The following is a 5,701-nucleotide window of genomic DNA, read 5'->3' as shown; positions in this document are numbered from 1 at the left end:
TCCGGTTTTTCCATTATTATTATTTTGTTATTTTCCAGTTTTGTTGTTATTTCCATTTTTTCCATTGTGACCAGACAAGGTAATTGCTATGATATCAGTTTTTTAAAATATGTTGAAACTTGGGTCGAGCCCACACTCGGGAGAGTGCGGCACTGGGAGCGCAGCGACGCTCCCACTGCGGGTTCGGATCCTATATAGAGATGGCCGGTGCGCTCACTGGCTGAGCGCGGCGTGGGCGACACCACGCCAAGGGTTGCAATCCCCTTACCAGTCACGAAAAAGACAAAAAAAAAAAAAAAATGTTGAAACTTGTTCTGTGGCCAAACATATGGTCTGTTCCAGACAATGTTCCATGTGCTGCTGAGAAAAATGTGTATTCTGCAGCTGTTGGATAAAATGTTCTATATATGTCCATTAGTTCTAATTAGCCTAAAGTGGAGATTAATTCTGATGTTTCTGGGATAATTTTCTGTCTGGAAGATTTGTCCTTTGCTGAGAGTGGGGTGTTATTAACGTCTCCAACTACTATTATGTTAGAGTCTGTTTCTCCTGCTAGGACTAAGAGTAATTGCTTTATATGACTGGATGCTCCAGAGTTGGGTGTGTATATATTTGGAATTGTTACATCCTCTTGTTGAATTGATCCCTTTATCATTATATAATAACTTTCCTTATCTTTTTTTTTTTAACTTGTCTTGAAGTCCATTTTATCTAAGTATAGCTACTTCTGCTTTGTTTCAGTTTCCAATTGTGTGAAATATCTTTTTCCACCCCTTTACTATCAGCTGGTATATGTATTTATAGGTGAAGTGAGTTTCTTGCAGATAGCGTATTATTGGTTCTCATTTTATATTCCACTGTGCCACTCTATGTCTTTTAATTGGGGAATTTAATGTATTTACTTTTAGAGTTATAATTGATTTGTAGGGTCTTGTTATTGCCATTGTTCCTTTTTTTTTCACGGTGGTTTTGTTAATCCTTTTTAAAAAATTTTTTTCCAATCTTATTGTCTTCCTTTGTGATGGAGTTGTTTTCTCCAGCACTGTATTTTGATTTTTTGCTATTTATTTTTAGTATGTCTCTTACAAGGCTTTGTGTTATAGTTACCACTAGGCTTACAAAACAATGTTATAACAGATTATTTTAGACTAATAATAAGTTTGATATCTAAGAAAAAAGAAAAAAACAAAAGCCAACTCTACATTTTGGCATCATTACCCCAACTTTTTGACAATTTGTTGTTTCAAGTTATATCTTTTAATATTGTCTGTCTCTTATACGTTTGTTGTATATGTTAGTGTATTGTTAGATTTGTCCTTTAGTCCTCATACTAAGAATGTAACTGGTTTATTCACCATCCTTATGGCATTGGAGTATTCTGAGCTTGTCTGTGAGCTTACTTTATTAATGAGTTATGTATCTTCAAATGTTTTCTTGCTGCTTCTTAGCATTGTCTTATTTCATATTAAAGAACTCTTGTAATGCAGGTCTAGTGTTGATGAATTCCCTTAGCTTTTGTTTTTCTGGAAAAGACTGTTTTTCTTTCATATTTGAAGGTTAGTTTTGCTGGATAGAGAATTGTTGGGTGACAGCCTCTTTCCTTCAGCACTCAATATATCATTCCATTTTCTTCTGGTCTATAGGGTTTCTACTGAGAAATCTGCTGAGAGATGTATTAGGGCTCTTTTGAATGTTATGCATTTCTTTTCTCTGGCTGCTCTCAGTATTCTTTCTTACTTTGCCTTTAGTTTTTGATAATTTGATTATGATATTGCCTGAGGTGTTCTCCCTTGGACTGAATTTGATTGGTCACCTCTGAGCTTCCTGTACCTGGTTGCTGTCATCTTTCTCCATACTTGGGAAATTTTCAGCCGTTATGTCCTTGGACATGCTTTCTCCATCTTCTTTTTTCCTCTCCTTTGGGCATACCGATTAAGCAGATGTTATTTTGTCTGAGGAAGTCCTATATTTGTTGTATATCTGTTTCATTTTTTCTTTTTGATCCTTTGATTTGATAATTTCACACATCTTATCTTCAAGCTCACTGATTCTTTCCTCTGTTTGATTGTCTGCTATTGGGGCTTTCTATTGAGTTTTTCAGCTCAGATAATGTTTTATTTCCAGAATTTCTATTTGGTTATTAAAATTGATTTAATTCATTTTTCAAGTTTCTCATTCTGCTTCTGGATTGTTTTACAGATATCATTGAATTATGTATGTCTATTTTCTTATGACCTCCTAAACATCCTTAAGAGTGTTATTCTGATTCTCTATCAGACATTTCATAAATCTCCTATTCCTCTGGGTCTGTTGCTGGTTCTTCACTTATTTGTTGGTGTCATATTTCTCTGTCCTTTGTCAATGTTTGTGTCTTTACATTGATGCCGGGGCATTTGAGGAGATTGCTACCTCTTCTAGGTTTTATAGGTGCTCTTTGGTGGTGTTAGACATTTATTGGTTAATATCAGAGCTTTATCTCTGGTCTGTGGTTTTGGCTATATCCAAAACTGGGGAACTTCCTGTGGGGACCGGCACTTGTATCTGTGGTTGAGCTAAATTGCTTTTTTGGTGCTGATTCTCTGAGGAACACCTTTTGTGCATATCCAATTTTAATTGTTGGCCTTTTAATTACTTCTGGGTCTTCTGAGGTCAAATACACCTGGGCTGTATGGAATTTCTGGCCTGGGGCTGAGTCTTACTAGCAACCTATTCCCTCTGCAGCTCTCTTGCTCTGAGTAGTCTCCATTAAGTGGGCCTGTGCTGATCAGAAGGCAGATCAGCTGCCCACGCTGCACTTCATTGTTCTATCTGTGGGCCAGCCTCCTTCCTGCACTCCAAATGCTTCCCATGGGGTGGGTCATTTGTGGGTCCCTCTCAATGACTCACCAGTCTCTGGGTGGCTCCTTTCTTTGGTCAGCTGGGGCCCTTGCTCATATGGGGGTTCACGGGAGCCATGTCAGTGGTCTCCCTGGTCTGGAGGCTGGTATGGTGCACTCTGAGGCCCTCTTTTCCTCTGCAGACTTCAGGCAACTTTACACAAAGGGCTCAACTGTGGCTTTTGTGTGCTGCAGCTTCTTTCCGCCACTTACAGGGCTGGCCCTGAAGCAGCTGGGGCTTGAAACGGGCAGAGCATTTTCTTCTTCCTCTTGCTCTGGCTGCTCCTGCCTTCACAAACTGCATGGGTCTCTCCTCCCCTTCCCTGAGCTCTAGCAACCCTAGATTGGCAGTCTTTGTTTTTTAATAGTTGTAAATTGGTCAATTGTGGAGGAGAGTGATGCTGGGGACAGACTATCTGTTCCACCATCTTGGTGATGTCCTGGTATGTATTTTTTTATGTTAATGTAAATTGAATTGTTTTCCTAATTTAATTTTCAGACTTTTCATTGCTAGTGTATAGAAATAAATTGATTTTGGGGCCGGCCCGGTGGCGCACTGCTACAGTGCGCCACTTGGGAGTGCGGCGGCGCTCCCGCTGAGGGTTTGGATCCCACATACAGACCGGTTCCCGCTCACTGGCTGAGTGAGGTGCGGGCACAACACCGAGGGTTGCGATCCCGTTGCCAGTCCTGGTCCGGTACGGGCGCGACACTGAGGGTTGCGATCCGTTGCCGGACACGAAAAAAGACAAAAAAAAAAAAGAAATAAATTGATTTTTGTATATTGGTCTTATATCCTGAAATCTTGCTGAACTCAATTATTCTAAAAGTGTTTTACTGGATTGTTAGGATTTTCTATATACATAATCATGTCATCTCTGAATAGACATAGTTTTACTTCTTTTCCAATCTAGATACATTTTATGTCATTTTCTGGCTTAATTGTCCTTGCTAGAGCCTCTAGTACAATGTTGAATAGAAATGTTGAAAGTGGACATCTTTGTCTTCTTCCTGATCTTACTAAGTGGGGAAGCATTCAGTTCTTCACTATTAAGTATAGTGTGAACTATGGGCTTTTTTGTAGATGCCCTTTATCAGGTTGAGAAAGTCCCCTTCTGTTCCTACTTTGTTGAGTGTTTTTATCAGGAAAGGGTGTTAGGTTTTGTCAAATGCTTTTTCTGCATCTATTGAGATGATCGTGAAGCTTTAAAAAATTCTATTGATATAGTGTGTTACATTTACTGATTTTCAGATGTTAAATAAACGTCCTATTCCTGGAATAAATCCCCCTGGTTATGATGTACAATTCTTTTTGTATGTTGCTGAATTCTATTTGCTAGTGTTTGTTGAGGAGTTTTGCATTCATATTCATAAGAGATATTGGTCCGTAGTTTCTTTTTCTTGTGATGTCTTTGTCTAATTTTGGTATTAGGGTAATATTGGCCTCATAGAATGAATTGGAAAGTGTTCTCTCTTCTAAATTTTGGGAGAGTTTGTGAAAACTTTGTGTTAATATTTCTTTAAACATTTGGCAAAATTCATCTGTGTAGCTATCTGGGCCTGGGCTTTTCCTTCTGGATAGTTTTAGATAATTAATTCAATCTCTTTATTTGTTATAGATCTACTCAGATGTTCTCTCTTTTTGAGTAAGTTTCAGAAGTTTGTCTTTCTAGGAATTTGTTTGCTTTATCTAAGTTATTTATTGGCATACAATTGTTCATAGTATTCTATCACAAGCCTTTTTATTTCCATAATGTGACTTTTTTCTTTTTTTTTTTCTTTTTGTCTTTTTTACTGACCGGTAATGGGATTGCAACCCTCGGTGTTGCGCCCGCACCGCGCTCAGCCAGTGAGTGGGAACCGGTCTCCACATGGGATCCGAACCCTCGGCGGGAGCACCTCTGCGCTCCGCGGGAACCGGTCTCCACATGGGATCCGAACCCTCGGCGGGAGCACCTCTGCGCTCCCAAGTGGTGCACTCTCCAGTGCGCCACCGGGCCGGCTGACTTTTTTCATTTTTGATTCTAGTAATTTGAGTCTTTTTTTCTTAGTCTAACTAAAAGGTTTGTTAATATTTTTATCTTTTTTTTTTTTTTTTAAAAGATGACCGGTAAGGGGATCTCAACCCTTGGCTTGGTGTTGTCAGCACCATGCTCAGCCAGTGAGCAAACCGGCCATCCCTATATGGGATCCGAACCTGTGGCCTTGGTGTTATCAGCACCGCACTCTACCGAGTGAGCCACGGGCCGGCCCAATATTTTTATCTATTAAGGCCTAATAAATAGCACAGTCTCCCTTCTGCCACATTTTTTTTTTTTTTTTTAGTAACTGGCCAGTATGGGGATGCAAACCCTTGACCTTGGTGTTATAACACCGTGCTCTAACCAACTGAGCTAACCCTGCAGTCCCAAACTTTGTTTCCATCAAGTACCCACATATGTCAACAGAATTGGATGATGGCCTCTTTTCCCAGTTAAGTTTACAGGTTTATTATAAAGGAGACAACTCAGGAACAGCGAAATGGAAGAGATGGAGGGCTGGCCAGTTGCTCATTTGGTTAGAGCTCATTTGGTAACACCAAGGTCAAGGGTTCGGAAGAGACGGATAGGGCAAGGTATGGGGGCAAGTGTAGGGGGCTTTAATAGGCTCACAGCACCTCAATGTGTTCACCAACTCAGAAGCTCCATTTTTTTTTTTTTTTTAGACGGCTGGCCGGTATGGGAATCCAAACCCTTGACCTTGCTGTTGTAACACTGTGCTCTACTCAACTGAGCTAACTGCCCAGCCCTATATGTACAATTTTTTTTAAGTTTTTTTTTTTTTTT

Source organism: Galeopterus variegatus, unplaced genomic scaffold (genome assembly GCF_000696425.1).
Source record: "Galeopterus variegatus unplaced genomic scaffold, G_variegatus-3.0.2 Scaffold574, whole genome shotgun sequence".
NCBI lineage: Eukaryota > Metazoa > Chordata > Mammalia > Dermoptera > Cynocephalidae > Galeopterus > Galeopterus variegatus.
This window is presented reverse-complemented; position numbering follows the sequence as displayed.